The sequence below is a fragment of the Stegostoma tigrinum genome, chromosome 1 (genome assembly GCF_030684315.1).
Source record: "Stegostoma tigrinum isolate sSteTig4 chromosome 1, sSteTig4.hap1, whole genome shotgun sequence".
In the NCBI taxonomy this organism is placed as follows: Eukaryota; Metazoa; Chordata; class Chondrichthyes; order Orectolobiformes; family Stegostomatidae; genus Stegostoma; species Stegostoma tigrinum.
The window spans coordinates 118,450,443-118,469,078 of NC_081354.1; the positions used below are offsets into that span (position 1 = coordinate 118,450,443).

Below are 18,636 nucleotides of genomic sequence, written 5' to 3' on the forward strand. Positions count from 1 at the left end.
TTCAAAATGGAAACAATCAGTGGTGATGAGGGAACCAAGGGGCTGTCACAACTGGAAGTGAAATCTTCTTTGACTTGGGAGACATCAGTAGAGGATGGCATATTGTTATTGTCCCAAGCAAAGGTCTCTGGCAATACTAGCTAAATTCCAGCAGGGCCACCATGGTGGTCTCCAAAATTTAGATGTTGGTGAGAAGTAATGTCTGGTGGTCAGGCTTGGATGCAGATATAGCCGCGTTGATAGAACAGTGCCCAGTGTGCCAACAGAGAGAAAAATTATTGCCAGCAGCTACCCCAGATCTATAGGAATGGCTGGTTAAACAGTGGTCTTGGTTGCCCGCCGACTACGTAGGGCCTTTGAAGGGTTTAATGTTCATAATCACTGTAGACGCCTTTTCCAGGTGGTTGGGTGTGCATAGGGTCCATTTGTCAAACATGGGGATGACGATAGAAAAACTGCGCCAATGTTTAATTCACAGCATTGGTCACAGACAGTGGGCCATCATTTACCAGCACAGAATCTGGGTATTTCCTGAAGTCGAATGGGAAGCGACATGTAAGGGTAGCTCCATACCACCCGTCATCCAATTGGTACAGTGCATCGTCCAAACTTTGAAGGATGGCTTGAAGAAATCCCCCACAGTCTCACTAGATAGCAAGCTGTCATGCTACTTAATTATAGCAACACTACACATTCAACTACATGGTTAGCACTGAGAGTTGCTAATCATAGAATCATTCCGTCGATTGGGTCCACACTAGCCCTCCAAAGAACATCTCACGTGGACCCAATTCCCTATCCGATCCCTACATTTCCCAAGGATAATCTACCTCCAGTCCACATTCCTAGACACTACAGGCAATTTAGCATGGCCAATCCATCTAATTTGCATATTTTTGGACTGTGGGAGGAAATTCCGAGCCCCCACAGAATATTCACGGATTTCTAAAGAGTAGAAGACTCTGCACTCAGTAAGTCTGATCTTGTTGGGCTGGGGGTAGGGGTGAAACGGCATCAGGAATGCCAATGCCTGATACAAGACTCCACAAAGCGAGAGAGAGACAATTTGATACAGGGCCTGACATTTGCCTAACAATCACAGGAACAGTTCCGCATGAGCAAGAGGCATGGTCAACACAAGGTCAGGACCAATGATATGTAGAGTTTGGATGTTCTCAGTAAGCATGTGGACTATACGAAAGTCATGAGTTTGCAAATGGTATGGGGACAAAACATGCCCTGCCCCTCAGAACAGCTCAGAAAAGCTGCCAAAACTCATGGGTTCCCCCTCTCCATCCAGCATTGACAAGTCTTTGGAATCAGAGATGGACACGATGGGCATAGCCTCCTTGACATTTTTGCCAAGGCAAGAAGAATGAAATTCTACAGAGGCTCCCCTGGCGCCAGAGGCGAACTCCTGTGCATTACATGCTGCCCTACTGGACACCAAATCAGAGGAACCTGCCCCAGTGTTAAAACACCCAGGAGGTTTTCCAAAAAAAAGAACTGGCCTATGTCCTTGGACTAAAAGAGGGAGGGATATAGTAAGTGTAACAAGGTCAGCTAGCTGGACCTCATAGAATGAGTTCCCTGATTAACATAACCTAGTGAATACCTTGTGAATTACTGTATTCAATTTCGGTCTAGTAAAACTCTTTAGCACACTCAATTCCACACATTGGCAGCAACTACAGTGTCTTGCTGCCCAGGATAGTGAAGAAAATTTTAACCGTTTGGTTGGGTTTTGGCTTTGTTTTGGGGTTTTGCTGTGAGCCAATTTACAGTCCATCTGACTAAGGTTATGCATGGATTTAGTCTGGATTAACAGCCCAAATCAGGGAGTCCTGGCTGATAGATGCCGCCATTCTGAAGAGGCAGTCCTAAAGTCAAGGACTGATCACGTGTAAATAAAGGGGACTTTTGACAGGATACCAGCCTTTGTGGAGATTATTTCACACCTAACTAAGGAGTGGAAATTCTGCCCCGAATCTCATGGCTGCTGTATACAAAGCTCCAAGCTATTGGTCAGCTTCAACAAAGTTTGTTGCTATCTCACTTGTGTCATTACATGTTGAAATTGGGATTATTGTATACTGTAACAGAAATATACAACAGGAATAGGCCATTTGGCCCTTCGAGCCTGTATCATCATTCCACATAATCATGGTTGATTATGCAATTTCAGTATCCCACTCTCTCTTTCTCTCCATTCCCCTTGATCCTCTTAGCTGTAAGGGACTTTTCCAGTTCCCTTTGGAACATATCTAATGAACTGGCCCCAGCAGCTTCCTGGGAGACAACATTCCACAGGTTCACAATGCTGAATGAAAAAGTTCTTCCTCTTCTCAGCCCTGAATGGCTTGCCCTTATTCTTAGACAGTGACCCCTAGTTCTGGACTTCCTCACAATTGGGGACATTTTTCCTGCATGTAGCCTGTCCAGTCACATCAGAATTTTGTATATTTCTGAGATTTCTTCCCCCACCATTCTTCTAAATTCCAGTGACTACAAGCCCAGTCAATCCAGTTTTTCTTCATTTGTCAGTCCTGGGAATCAGCCTGGTGAATCTTTGTTGGACTGCCTCATTAGTAAGACTGTCCTTCCTCAGACTAGGAGATGAAAATTGCATGCAATATTCAAACCGTGGCCTCACTAAGGTCCAAAATAACTGCAACAAGCCATCCCTACTCCAATATTGAAATCCTCTTGCCATGAAAGCCGGCATGCCATTGTCTTTTCCACTGCCCAATGTACCTGTATGCCAACCTTCAACAACTGTTCCACCGTGACACCCAGGTTTCGTTGCACATTGCGTAAAGAGAAACACAACTCTTTCCTTTCTCCGAACAAATATATGATTTAGAACATGACAGCAAGGAAGGAAGCCATTCTAGCTATTAGGTCTGCATTAGCTCTTTGAAGGAGCTATTTAATTACTCTCATTTTCCTTCTCCAGAGCACTACAATCTTCATTCCTTATGTATTTAGTCAATTTGTTTCCTAACCGCCCTTTCAGGCAGTGCATTCTAAATCATAACAATTCACTGCATAATAAAAACAACCCACAATATATCTAGGATAATAAAATGTGAGGCTGGATGAACACAGCAGGCCAAACAGCATCTCAGGAGCACAAAAGCTGACGTTTCGGGCCTAGACCCTTCATCAGAGAGGGGGATGGGGGGAGGGAACTGGAATAAATAGGGAGAGAGGGGGAGGCAGGCCGAAGATGGAGAGTAAAGAAGATAGGTGGAGAGATTGTAGGTGGGGAGGTAGGGAGGGGATAGGTCAGTCCAGGGAAGACGGACAGGTCAAGGAGGTGGGATGAGGTTAGTAGGTAGCTGGGGGTGCGGCTTGGGGTGGGAGGAAGGGATGGGTGAGAGGAAGAACTGGTTAGGGAGGCAGAGACAGGTTGGACTGGTTTTGGGATGCAGTGGGTGGGGGGGAAGAGCTGGGCTGGTTGTGTGGTGCAGTGGGGGGAGGGGATGAACTGGGCTGGTTTAGGGATGCAGTAGGGGAAGGGGAGATTTTGAAACTGGTGAAGTCCACATTGATACCATATGGCTGCAGGGTTCCCAGGCGGAATATGAGTTGCTGTTCCTGCAACCTTCGGGTGGCATCATTGTGGCAGTGCAGGAGGCCCATGATGGACATGTCATCAAGAGAATGGGAGGGGGAGTGGAAATGGTTTGCGACTGGGAGGTGCAGTTGTTTGTTGCGAACTGAGCGGAGGTGTTCTGCAAAGCGGTCCCCAAGCCTCCGCTTGGTTTCCCCAATGTAGAGGAAGCCGCACCGGGTACAGTGGATGCAGTATACCACATTGGCAGATGTGCAGGTGAACCTCTGCTTAATGTGGAATGTCATCTTGGGGCCTGGGATGGGGGTGAGGGAGGAGGTGTGGGGACAAGTGTAGCATTTCCTGCGGTTGCAGGGGAAGGTGCCGGGTATGGTGGGGTTGGAGGGCAGTGTGGAGCGAACAAGGGAGTCACGGAGAGAGTGGTCTCTCCGGAAAGCAGACAGGGGAGGGGATGGAAAAATGTCTTGGGTGGTGGGGTCGGATTGTAAATGGCGGAAGTGTCGGAGGATAATGCGTTGTATCCGGAGGTTGGTAGGGTGGTGTGTGAGAACGAGGGGGATCCTCTTGGGGCGGTTGTGGCGGGGGCGGGGTGTGAGGGATGTGTCGCGGGAAATGCGGGAGACGCGGTCAAGGGCGTTCTCGATCACCGTGGGGGGAAAGTTGCGGTCCTTAAAGAACTTGGACATCTGGGATGTGCGGGAGTGGAATGTCTTATCGTGGGAGCAGATGCGGCGGATTATCTCCCATCCACAATATATCTATACCATTTATACTTTTAACAGAATTAACTTGAGACTAACTGTAACTGAACAGTACATGCAGCATAACAAATAGCAAACGCGGCCAAGAAAAACCCCTTGGATTTCTCAACCAATCCCCAAACGGGACTAACACTGTCAGTCACTAAATCTCATTAGAACTTTGTCTCTTTTAGAATCGATTCCAACTCTTTTCACTCTCAAATATCTGGCTTCGAGACTCCATCATCATGTGCTCTGGCCACGGGAGCTTCAATGACTGCTCACCTGTTCATTGAATGCTTTTAAACTAAGTTAGATCAAACTTTCCTATATTCTGACTGTATTAAACAAATTTGGGTAACCTCTTAAAGCAATATGATATAAACACTTTAAAGCATACTAGACACCATGATGCTTTCATTGCATTTACCCTGTTTCTTAAGCTTTAATTGCTAAAACTAAAAGCTATTAAAGCCCATGGACCAAAAACTAGATATTTGTAACTGCTATGATCCCAGTTGATAGTAATACTGGACGAGTCAAGTCCCAGAGTGAAGCTTGGCTTGCTAGATCATACCTTTTGCACCTTGGTTACCATGGTAGTCAGTCATTGAACACATGCATAGGACATATCAATGCAATTTTAAAAGAATGTGCGCTTATGATACAAAAGATAGAAAATAAACCTACATATATTTGAAAAATTACTTGTCAGAAACAGCAAAAAACAGGTTCAATCCATTTCCGCATCAATAACCTTGACAGACATTCATTCCCAATGAAATATTATTCCTTACTTCACTTTTAAATTTCTTACTCAATTGACATGGTGACAATTTCCTTTTGACAAATTTCTGCACATTATCCTCTCTGTAATTATCTCTCCCCGAGGACACAAAGAACTCTATGGAAAAGTCTCAGGGCTTCTGTTTGTCTATTTTGTTTCCAACTGTAATACCTTCTTACAGCTCTGACAGCCTGGAGACTACCAGAATTAAAGTGCCCTAGAACTGGTACATATCTTTTCACTCTGAACCAGACCTGGGTTCTGAAGAAGGTTCACCGGACCCAAAACGTTAACTCTGTTTTTTCCTTCACAGATGCTGCCAGACTTGCTGAGCTTTTCCAGCAACGTTGTTTTAGACCTGTTTTTGACCTCTTTCAATCTTTCATAAATTTTGAGTAAATACTTCAGCAATTCTCTCACTGGGGGCTTGCTTGAGTTAGGGTTAGGGGAGCCAACCATGAGGCTTGCTTGGACACAGCTTAAATCTCATGATTTCTTAGAAAGACTTGTTTTGAGCCAATGATTAAACAAAGTTTACAACCATTGCAGAGACAAAGCACGTCCACAGAGCTAAAATCCGGTACTTTAGAACCTAAGTTCCCAAATAATTATATTATAAATGCTCACTACGTAACTATTATAAGAAACAACAAGAGATCAGAACTCCAGTGTGCAAGCAATATTTGACAAATGAGGTAGACTTAAGGTATAGTGATAAGAATTTTGAACAGTAAGCACATACTTCATTTTATTTGTAACCATAAAGTTACCTAATAACCAATGCTCAAAATCCAGGGTGGTGGGTGAATTCACCCCCAATAGCAACCAAAACACCTTGCCAAATTCATTCACAGGAATAGTAACCAATCAGAAAAAAGCCATCCACGTAAGAACAGCTGTTCAGAATCCTGAGCAGCTTCTGCTCGAATTAAGAATGATTCTCTTCTCACATTTGATGCTGATAGTCCTGGAGTAAGACTCATTAGCAAGGAGAATGGAAGTCAAGCAAACAGTAGCTGGTGCAGTGTAGCGGAAGTGGGAGGCAACAGTCAGCATGGCTGAAGGGAGCAGATCTGACACTGGTGATGATGGAGCCTGTACTGTCAGGCTGCTAGACTGAGGAGAAAAGTGACACTGTGAAGTGGGGGACAAGAGGGGTTGCAAAGAGGAGTGAGGGTCCTCAGAAGGGAGAGGGCAGTTATAATCTTTTTAATCCTTACGCTTAAGTTAACTTTGAACGAGGAAACGTCAAGTATAAAACATGTTGCAAATGACAGAAATGTCTCCGGTTTAATGCTGTAAGAGTTCAGGAGCGACCGTATGGGGCGGGGGAGAGTAGTGGATACTATTGAAATGAACAAAGTGTCAACTGTATAATTTAGTATTGAACTATTTATTTTATAAAGATTTTTGCTCATTTATTATCATGGCTCAAAGCATCTTACATACCTAAAACCACTCAAGGTACAGTGACTGTGTTAAAGCCAAATTGTTTCTCTGTGACCTCACCAGTCCATGGAATGTATGTTTAAAAAACATTTTGAGTGATAGTTTTACATACAAAAATGCCATGTGACAGCATTTTTAAAACAGATTTATTACTAACTTTACCTTGTTGTCTTCTGCCCATTTAAATATGATGGTGTCCAGGAAATTAAACTTTTCTTGGATTTTGTGGCTTTAAGTTTATATTGATGAATTCATCTAAACGCTGCTTCTGTGTGAAATACCAAAATGTTAACAAAAACACAGAAGATATTGTTATTATATGACTACATTACCAAACAAAACAGCGCAATTCAAAAAGGGGCCCTTGGAAGAAAATATATATTTTGACCCCTGTTGATGTCTATAATGACCTGGGTTATGCAATTTAAAAAAAAACAATAGTAAGTGCAGAGATAATGGGAACTGCAGATGCTGGAGGATCCAAGATAACAAAGTGTGGAGCTGGATGAACACAGCAGGCCGAGCAGCATCTCAGGAGCACAAAAGCTGAAGTTTTGGGCCGAGGCCCTTCATCAGACAGGGGGATGGGGAGAGGGTTCTGAAATAAATAGGGAGGGGGGGGGGAGGCAGACTGAAGATGGATAGAGGAGAAGATAGGTGGAGGGGAGAGTATAGGTGGGGAGGTGGGGAGGAGATAGGTCAGTCCGGGGAGGACGGACAGGTCAAGGAGGCGGGATGAGGTTAGTAGGTAGGAAATGGAGGTGTGGATTGAGGTGGGAGGAGGGGATAGGTGAGAGGAAGAACAGGTTAGGGAGGCGGGGACGAGCTGGGCTGGTTTTGTGATGCAGTGGGGGAGGGGCAGATTTTGAAGCTTGTGAAGTCCACATCGATACCATTGGGCTGCAGGGTTTCCAAGCGGAATATGAGTTGCTGTTCCTGCAACCATCAGGTGGCATCATTGTGGCAGTGCAGGAGGCCCATGATGGACATGTCGTCTAGGGAATGGGAGGGGGAGTTAAAATGGTTCGCGACTGTGAGGTGCAGTTGTTTATTGTGAACCAAGCGGAGGTGTTCTGCAAAGCGGTCCCCAAGCCTCCCCTTGGTTTCCCCAATGTAGAGGAAGCCACACCAGGTACAGTGGATACAGTATACTACCTTGGCAGATGTGCAGGTGAACATCTGCTTAATGTGGAAAGTCATCTTGGGGCCTGGGATGGTGGTGAGTGAGGTGGTGTGCGGGCAAATGTAGCAATTCCTGCGGTTGCAGGGGAAGGTGCCGGGTGTGGTGGGGTTGGAGGGGAGTGTGGAGCAGACAAGGGAGTCATGGAGAGAGTGGTCTCTCCGGAAGGCAGACAAGGGTGAGGATGGAAAAATGTCTTGGGTGGTGGGGTCAGATTGTAGAAGGCGAAAGTGTCGGAGGATGATGCGTTGTATCCGGAGGTAAGTGCCAGCCTAGCTATTAAGGAGCAACTTGAACAATTAACATTTGTTTCTCCCCCAACACCAACTGTCATAGCGCAAAAGGTTCAGAATGGACCTGATTTCTTTAAGTGTATTCGAGAGGGTTTTTTTATGTCAACATACACAAGGTTCAACAAAGGAACAACCTCATTGTGCGCAGGTTTGGGCCCCATATCTCAGGAAAGATGTACTGGCCCTGGAGCAGGTTCAGAGGAGGTTCATGAGAATGGTCCCAAGAATGAAAATCTTAACATACGAGCAACTTTTGAGGGCTCTGTGTCTATATTCGATGGAGTTTAGAAGGATGAGGTTGTGGGGGATCTACTTGAAACTTGTAGAATACTCAATAGCCTTGACAGAGTGGATACTGGGAAGATCTCTCCATTGGTAGGAGAGACTAGAACCCGAGGGCACAGCCTTAGAGAAAAGGGAAGACCTTTTAGAACAGAGATAAGGAGAAACATCTTTATCCAGAGAGGTGAATTTATGGAATTCGCTGCCAAGCAAGGCTGAGGAGGCCAGGTCATTGAGTACATTTAAGATGGAGTTACATAGGCTCTTGATTGTCATGGGGATCAAGGGTTACAGGGAGGATGTGAGAGAATGGGGTTGAGAAACTTAACAGCCATGATTGAATGGCAGAGCAGACTCAATGGGCTGAATGACCTAACTTCTGCTCCTATATCTTAGGGACGATGCAGTGCTGTACCTAATGCTGGAGACCGAAGTCAGACAGGTGGTTGAGGTAGCGGTGGGGGAGCATTTTAGTGATAGTGAACATAACACAGTACGGTAAGTTTTATTAAGGAAACGCAAAAGGTGGTCGGGAAAAAAAGCGTTGGATGGAAGAAGGCAATTTTATTAAATTAAGGTGGCATCTCGCCAAAGTGGACAGGAACAGCTACTTGTGGAAAAATCTACAGCAGAATTGTGGGGTGGGGAATTTGAGTCAACAGACCCAACACGTTCCCTTTCAAGTGAAATAAAGGAGCAACAAGCCCAAAGAACCCTGAGCGTTGAGGAATATTTAGGATTGAATAAGAAGGAAAAGAGAGGCCTATATCAGGTACAAAGGGAGCAAATCAACAGAGGACCTAGTGGTGGGGGAAGAGTGTCAGGTGAACTTAAGCACAAAATTACGTGAGCAAAGAGGGTGTGTGGAAAAACACCAGTGCGCAAGATCTGGGAGAATCCCAAAATATTCTGTAAGTAAAGTATAGGGATAAAGGATAACCAGGGAAAAAGTAAGGCCCATTAGGGGCAAATTAGGCTATCTTCGCATGCAGCCAGAGGGCACTGGGAGGATGTTTAAACAAGTATGTCACATCTGTCTTAACTTGAGGAGAAAGTAGGCACAGAATTCAGGGAGAGGGATTGAGAGGTTCTTGAACAGACCGATACAGGGAGTGAGGAGGTATTGGAGGTTTTTGGCAGGCTTAAAATTGACAAATCCCCAGATTTGGATGAGTTGTATTCCATGCAGCTGTGGAAGACACGGGAGGGAAATTGTAGGAATTGAAGGAAATTTTAATTTGACAGGGAAGGTGCCAGAGGACTGGAGGGCAGCTAATCCACTTTTCAAGACTGGTGGTAAAGATAAATCAGAGAATTACAGACCAGTGCATCTTGCATCAGTGGTCAGACTACTTTTGGATGAAATTCTGAAGGAGAGAGTTAATGTCCACGTGAAGAGGCAAGGTTTGATCGAGTATAGTGGTATATCTAAATGATATAAAAGAATATGGGGGGGAAGGGGTGGGCAACGTTAAGTAAGTTTGTAACTAACACAGTTTGGCCAGGTCAGTAAGAGAGAGAAAGAAGTATTGGATTACAAGCTGCTCAGATGGCAGAACAGTGGCAGATGGAATTTAACCTTAAAAAAATTGCGGTCATTCACTTTAGAAAAATGAATAAGACAAGGCAGTACTCAATGAATGAGAGGGCATTAAGAAGCTCAAAGGAACAGAGGGATTTTGTGGTGCTTGTCCACAGATCCCTGAAGGCGACAGGACTCTTGCCTTTATCTCATGTTATAGATTGTAAGAGCAGAGCGGTTATTTTGGAGCTGTTTAAAACTTTGGCTAGGCTGTAGCTAGAGTACAGTGTATAGTTCTGACTGCTACAGAAGGATGTGATTGTCAAGGACGGGATGCAGAGGACATTCACAAGTATATTGCCTGGGCCAGAGCATTTTAACTATGAAGACAGGCTGGATAGACTTGGGTTTTTTTCCCAAGCGGAGTGAAGGTTGAGGAGGGGCCTCACTGAGGTGTATAAGATTGGTATGGAGACAGGGTGGACAGGAGGAGCAGTTTCTCTTAACTGAAGGGTTAACAACGAGGAGAAGTAATTTTAAAGTGAAAGGTATGAGTTTCTGATGGGATTTGAGGAAAATCGCTTTCATTCAGAGGGCAATGGGAATCTGGAATGTAAGAAAACCCGCACTTGAAATGTCATAACATTTAAGGCTATGGATGAAGAATAGAATAGCCTTTGTTGGGACATGTACTCAATGAGTTTAGTGAAAAGTTTATATGTCACCATTTAAAACACCAACTTAGACACAAAAGTACATAGACACAGCTTCTTTAGTTACGAGATTTTAGGCAATACAGAAGTAAAATGTCCAGCATTACAGGAAAGAGTTTAATACAGCAGTCCACGCTAGCAACCAGATTCCAGTCTGCACACGGCCCTGGCTCTGCACCGTGCCAGCAACATACCACGCCAGGAGGCCCCTACGGAAGAAAGCTGCTGTGCCATGCCTAGAAGTTGCCATGCCACAGTGGGAAGCTGCTGGAGGACGCCAGGAGGTCACCACACCATGCCAAGAGGATGCCACACCATGCCAGGAGGCTGCTGCACAGAAAGTGGGGACATGAGCACAGTCCCAAAGAAATCACTCAATAAATCTGAGGAGGAGTCGGGGCTAAATCACATGGTTACATTAACCATATGAAACTAAATTATAACATGGGTAAATAAAATGGTTCAAAATCTTCACTTCTTCTTTCTCTAATTCCTTTACTTATTTTTAATAACTTACCACTACTATCCTTGATTGGGCCTAATTTTACTTTCGTGATTCTTTTATTCCTTAAATACCTATAGAAAGCCTTAGGGTTTACCCTGATCCTATCTGCCAACAACTTCTCATGTCTCCTCCTGGCTCTTCTGAGCTTTCTCTTTAGGTCTTTCCTGGCTATCTAGTAGCCCTCAAGTGCCCTGAGCCTTCACATCTCATCCTAACATAAGCCTTCTTCTTCCTCTTGACCAGAGATTCCACCTCCTTCGTAAACCACGGCTCCTGCACTCTACAGCTTCCTCCCTGCCTGACAGGTACATATTTATCTAGGACGCACAGGAGCTTTTCCTTGAATAAGCTCCACATTTCTAATGTGCCCATCCCCTGCAGTTTCCTTCCCCATCCTATGCTCCCTAAATCTTGCCTAATTTCATCGTAATTGCCTTTCCCCCAGCTATAACTCTTGCCTAGTGGTATACACCTATCCCTTTCCATCACTAAAGTAAACATAACAGAATTGTATCGCTATCACCAAAGTGCTCACCTACTTCCAAATCTAACACCTGGCCAGGCTCATTAACCAGTACTAAATCTAATGTGGCTTCCCCCCCTGTTGGCCTATCTACATACTGTGTCAGGAAGCCCTCCTGCACACTCTGGGCCAAAACTGACCCATCTATAGTACTTGAACTATAGTGTTCCCAGTCAATATTTGGATAGTTGAAGTCCCCCATGACAACTACCCCGTCTCTCTCACTCCTATTGAGAATCATCTTTGCTATCCTTTCCTCTACATCTCTGGAACTATTCGGAGGCCCATAGAAAACTCCCAACAGGGTGACCTCTCCTTTCCTGTTTCTAACCTCAGCCCATACTACCTCAGTTGACGAGTCCCCAAACAACATTTCTGCAACTGTAATACTGTCCTTGACCAACAATGCCACACCTCTGCCTCTTTTACCATCTTCTCTGTTCTTACTGAAACACCTAAATCCCAGAACCTGCAACAACCATTCCTGTCCCTGCTCTATTCTTGTCTCCGAAATGGCCACAACATTGAAGTCCCAGGTGCTAACCCATGCTGCAAGTTCACCCACCTTATTCCGGACACTCCTGGCATTGAAGTAGACACACTTCAATCCAACTTCTTGCTTGCCGGTGCCATGTTGCTTCCCCGAAACTTTATTTCGGACCACCCTACTCTCAACCTTTTCTATAGTCGAACTACAATTTTGGTGCCCATCCCCCTGCTGAATTAGGTTAAACCCACCTCAATAGCCTTACCAAATTTCCCCCCCCAGGATATTCCCTCAGAATGAGTTTACAAAGCCATAATCATTGACTAAATTAACTGCAGATCTTACCTCAGAGATAAAAAGCTCATAGTATTGCTGTAGTGCCAGGCCATTTTGCACAGTTTGTCTTGGTTGTTGGTAGACTTCAGTCAAGTCAAAGGAGATACCCTTCAGTCGGGGGGCGCCTGGCACAGTGAGTAAAGTTCAGTGTGTGTGATATCAGTTGAGATGTGGAAACAGTCAATCAGTTCCAAGGGGCACCCAGAGTCAGAATCCTAACTCATAAGTATTAAGATGCTTAATATCGGACACTCCACCCTGTCTTGGGTTGTTTTCTTCCTGTACTGAGAGAGTGGGGGATAAATATTAGGGGAGATGAGTGAGTGGCACATATGTTATTTTTGGTACAAGTGGGTTGGTATCTAGAGTCCGTGAGCAAGCAGCACAGAGGGCATACTGGGTTTATGGTGTTGGAGGTGAGAGTGGGTAAGAACAAGAGACAGAACATGTTGCAGGAAACGGTAATAGTGGCAGACCTTAAGTCTTGGTGGGAGACAGCAGCTAAGTGAGTGTGAAGTCATTGACCTTCATTTTACACTCCAGATTTCTTCAGTTAGTTGAGATTGCACTCACTCGGGTGGAAACCTTATACTAGGTTGGCATGGCCTGGTGAGTGACCTTCACAACTGGTCCTGGGGGTATGGGATATACCATCTGTGCACTACACTGTCCAGTAGGACCTCTAGATCCCTGTCTACAGAGTGAGGTTCCAATTTCCACTTCTCTGCCATATCTGAGTACATGATGACCTTTTAAAGGTGGCATCACGAGATGCCATTCCACTCTGGAATATCACGGAAGTGGTGACAGTTGATATGTCAAGGATTAGAAATAGACGAGAAGGGTGCTACAAATGTGGGCTACGTAGTCAGTGAGGGGAATTTGGCAAGATATGGTGAAAAATCTCAGCCTCAGAGAAAACAAAGTTAACACTGAGTTAATTGTGTGGATCTGTTTTCCAAACCTGAGAGCCGCTGGTGAGGGTAAACTGTTCACTTGACATGTGGGATGTCAATTTAGTATAGCGATCTGAAAATCTTAGCAAGTAACCAAATATTTCACAATCATGCACTTTGCTGTCTGAATAACATTCTGCAAGACTATTCTTCATGTTTAGAGTAGCTTTTACTGCAGAGAACTGAAAGATCCTGTGCTGGGCAAGGTCTGATGGCTTTTCTTTTACAGCCCCAAGCTGTCAGCTACCTGAGAACCTAGCTGTTGGCAAGCAGAGATCATAGTCATCATTAACTGGTCCCTAGTCCACAGACCAATTAGCTACTTGTTGCTGACTGAACCTCCATTTGTACATAGAACAATACAGCGTAGAACAGGCCCTTTGGCCCTCGATGTCGCGCCGACCTGTGAACTAATCTAAGCCCCTCCCCTACACTATCCTATCATTTTCCATATGCTTATCCAAGGACTGTTTAACTGCCCCTAATGTGGCTGCATTGGTAGGCAGGGCGTTCCACGCCCTCACCACTCTCTGAGTAAAGAACCTGCCTCTGACATCTGTCTTAAATCTATCACCCCTCAATTTGTAGCTATGCCCCCTTGTACAAGCTGAAGTCATCATCCTCTAACCCTCAGTTTTAGCTCAACAGCAAACTACACTTCAAGTACATCTTGAACAAACAGCTGCGTAAAGAGTCCTTACAAAATGTCCAATTATTTCTTTTAAGAATGGTAGCATTATTTGGTTTTAAAACAGTTCTTTTCCAATTTCAGTCCACAGACAAAAATACTGGAAAACAAACCAAAACACTTCTTTTTATAGCGCAAGTTAATTTCGAGAAATATCATTTGGATCGTGGTAAAGTTTTTCTGGCGGCATGTATCTTCAAGCCTGATGGGCTGTCAGACCGGGGTTTGTAAGCTGTGACATTGCATATACTACTTCAATTTTGTACCTTTTTCTTGCATGCCATAGATGGAACTTTGGAAATGTCCTGGCCATTATTCCATCGTTGACTCGTCTTCACATGCTGTTGTGGAGCACTGTATTGGACTCTGGGTTTCCCTAAGCAATTAGATTTCTTACACACTTTAGACCTAGGTCTGCTTGCAGAACACAGCCTATATATGTCACAAAACGCTGGATACTGTCTTCATGAATGAGATAAATCAAATCTCATACAATATTTGGACACTTTACCTAACCTGTTGACAGTTGCAATAGTTGTAGAGTTAAGCACCTGAGGATGTTGTTGACCAACTGCAATTGCTTTACTTATGTATCTCTTCTAGCGAGCATCAATGGTATATTCTGTGGATTTGTCTACTACTGCCTTTCTGAAGGATTTAATGGTGTAGAGCTAGTGATCAGTTCCACAGCCTTTAAGCTAAGTTAGCTTTGGTGAAATCACATTCCGTACCTTTATACAGTCTCCCGTCTATGAATTTGTTGATTGCTCGTGTAGCTGTCACAGTATGACATTAACTCTAGCTTCAGCAACCTGAGCCTGATGCAAATTTTAAACTCTTCCAAAATCTTAAACTTTGTCAAGATCCTTGCTGCCATCATTAGAAATAATGGAAGATTTGATTTTACTGAATCCTGCTTTTCCAAGAACAACGAGGAATTTGATTGTCTTTATTTGTTGATCTGAGGCAAAGACTGATTCTTAATCCTAACCCTAACCCTAACTGATTGAAGTTCTCACAAATGCTAATGGAGTTTCAATCCATACATGGATATTTGATTTTTATCTTACTGAACTCTTTATAGTGCCACTCTAAAAATGTGTATTACTGTATACTTGCTTCTTTCTATCATCTTTATTTTGCAGTGCTTCTCTCCTTTGTTTCACTCCTTGCTGCTGGTTAAAAGTAGCAAATTTGTGCCTGTAGCTGTCATTTGAGCCAAAAAGAGTGATGAAGACATGCATGCGGTTTTCTATTTTAATGCCATTCCTGAAATGTATGCAATATGGTATAATCAACCAAAAACTGAGCACAAGTAAGATTTTTTAGTACAGGGAATGTTTTCTCAGTACTTATTTCTTCTTTTTAGGTCCAGGATCACTTTCTTCAATTGGAACTATCCACCAGCTTCTTTAAACTGTCATTTTTTTAAAAACCAGATCATCTGTGGCCTTTCTTTGCTTGAAAAAGAGACACAACACCCAGAAATTTTCTTGCTTCAGTACAAGTTGCAGCATATTAGGCTTACTTGTAGTTGTAGCTTCTGTCCGAGCTTGGGTAAATGAGGAGAAATATTCATTAGTAAAATAACTCTTCACACCTGTCACGGCTGCTTTAAGGTGTGGGGCTGGATGAACACAGCAGGCCAGGCAGCATCAGAGGCAGTTCTTACTAGCTGTGAGTGAGTTTGAACCCGAGTGAGTTTTAACCCCACTGCGAAGCCTCTTCTAAGGACCTCTGATGCTGCCTGGCCTGCTGTGTTCATCCAGCCCCACACCTTGTTATCTCAGACTCCAGCATGGGCAGTTCCTACTATCTCTGTCATTGCTGCTGTCTTTTTTCAGCCTTTAGTACCAATTAGCTGCCACTATATCAGCAAGAGCTTTTTAGTGCCCACTTGCTGCCTTCATGGAGTTATGAATGGTTTCTTGGGTCAAGCACCACTGACAGCATGATAATAGTCTGAGAGCTGCCCTATTGTGTTAGCATATGTAACATATGGCTCAAAGATCAGCATCTTGTCAGAACTGATACCTTGAAGTTTGATAACAACGATAATCATTTACAGTACTATAACATCACGGCCATAAATACTATGAGTATTGTGCTTACTGATTTTACAGTACGTTACTTATATGTAACTGAGTTAACACCCTACACTGACTCCATTACACTGACAGTCTGACTACAGGCAATTTGGGTACCTTTATATTGGGCCATCGCAGGTTGTGATGGCGTCTATCACCCTTCAAGATATTCTGCCTAGCTAGTCTGCAATCCATGAAATAATACAACAGTCCTCACAGAATCAAATACATCAGATAGCATTCCAAACCACTTCATTAACTGTACTCTACTGACTGAAAAGTAGAATCATAGCATTTTACCATTGGATAATACTCACTTATGAAATTTTACCACGGTGACAGTGAACTCCATTAATTCATGTAACTTCAGAGCTAGGAATACCCCCCCAGAGTACCATCTACTACATCCCTCAATTGGCGAACCTTCACTCTTCCAAATGAAATATCACTTGAATGAAGCACTGAAGGGACAACCATAAAGAATGGATTCTGGGTGAGAAAAATCCTGAAAGGCATAGCTGGCAAACTGGGCAAGCATCAAATTATGTAGCAAACAACAATAACTTATTTAATTTATACTCATCAACTTTCCTGTTTTAGTTTAGTTCCACAAAATCACTGGCAGCAATGATCATCATACACTATTTACGAAGATAAAGGAGTAAAAAGGTACACAGCTCTCCTGGTGTCTGCAATAAGATTGACTCAAGAGACATGGAAGAAAATGCATAAATTGTACTTAAGCCATATTTCCATCTGCATCTGCATCTCTTCCATTGAAGTTCCTGTGAAATATATTCTCAAGTTCAAGTTCACAATGAGGACACCTTCCAATATATGGTTTCTAAGATACTCATACAAGGCTGAGAAAGTTCAAAACGTCAAAAAAAACAAGAGTAACTGATTTTTGATGCTGAAGAAGAGTGTTTCCTGGGGGAATGAGTTAATTGTAAAAAGACTATGCAGAAGAAGCCACTAGTTCCAGTGAACTTCTTGGCTCCCTTATGTCTGACCAAATTACATGTCAGACTGACATTAAATAAAAACTGAAGCAAACATTTCAAAATTCAAGAAATGTCAAAAACTTACAGTACTTAAGACAACAAAGGAGTAACTGGGTATTTAAAACTTTGACCATATTGAAGAAAACCTACATTTGTATTTCTAATACTGTAATATAAATATTCAACTAATTAACCATGATGAACTGGAGTTGGTAATGAGTTATTACAAGACAGCTAATTGATTTTCATTTGTAGTATAGGCAACAAGATGTACATAATACCTAAATGTAGAAGCAAAAGGAAAGTACTTAACAAAATAACAAAGCACTAAGCAAAAATAAAAACGATCTCCAACAGGCACTTTGCTCCTTTACAGGGAAACCAAACATTTGCACCCAAATCTGATGCTAAAATCTACGTAATAATCAGGAAGGAAAGTATAAGCATGATAAGGGCAGACAAAATTATTCACTATGCAGTCGTATGGCAGACTGCACAGCTGTTTGTCTAGACTTCGGCCTCAATTTGGCTATTCGTTGCTACATATTATTTACACTGGGATCACATTTAATAAAAGAAAATCAAAATATCCAATGGACTTCCATAAACATCTTTGCAAACATCAGTGTAACGTAAGTATAAAATATACAAATGATGTTAAAATATACAAAGCTAGATCTGTGTGCATTACATACCGATTAAGTTCCTACTGTTAACTTTTCTAAAATTATATTTTCTCCAGAAAAACAATTGATGCTCACGACGCAGTACATTCTTTTCAGTGGAGAGTCAGGGGGTGGGAGGGAAAGCGTGGTTTGCAAGAGGTAAATGAAAAACAACCAGACATTAATCGCATATTCAAGTACTAACACAATTGAAACTTTAAAGACCTGATGCAAGAAGTTCTTGTTAACCACATGCTGAGTCCAAAATACCTATTTACATTAGGACAACAGAGTTCTAATTAACAGGACAAGATTGCTTCCTGCTGGCTCTAATTTAGAACACACAATCTGATGCTTAATCATTTAAATTTCTAGCCAAAAGTACACTGGAAATTTGAATGCCTTATTCTGTCCCAGGCTACATCATAACACAAAATCAAAAGTAAATTTCGTTTCAGCCTTCTCACATTCATGACCACTGCTGACGTATACAAAATAGCAGTAGTGGATGCGTTTATTCTGCTGCAATTTTAATAGTCATTTATGAGAAATGGAGCAAAACAATATACAGCATTAACTGATCAAACGGAGTAAAGACTCACCCTTTTGAAGACTCACCCATTTAAATGTGTTTTCCCCAATTTTTCAGATGGTACATTTCAGATCCTAACTCATTACAGAAAAGGATTTCTCATTTCACTTTGGTTCTTTTGACAACTATCTTAAATCCTGGTACTAGTTATCAAGCATCCTGCCAGCGAACACAGTTTCTTCTTCTCTACTTTAGCAACACTCTTCCAATTTTTGAACACGTTTATGAAATCTTGCTCAACTGTTTTAGG

The 18,636-nt window shown here is 43.0% G+C and overlaps 1 protein-coding gene across 2 annotated transcripts in view; it reads right to left on the reverse strand.

Annotated features, from left to right (window-relative positions):
* The window catches only part of cwc27 (CWC27 spliceosome associated cyclophilin), a 236,692-nt gene that overhangs the window by 15,530 nt on the left and 202,526 nt on the right, over positions 1-18,636 (reverse strand). The window contains exon 14 of one of the 2 annotated variants that reach the window (XR_009446088.1): positions 6,716-6,821. The exons of the other annotated variant lie outside the window; for it this stretch is intronic. The gene's annotated coding sequence lies outside the window, so the exon portion shown is untranslated. The remainder of the gene's footprint in view (positions 1-6,715; positions 6,822-18,636) is intronic. 2 annotated transcript variants of the gene reach the window in all.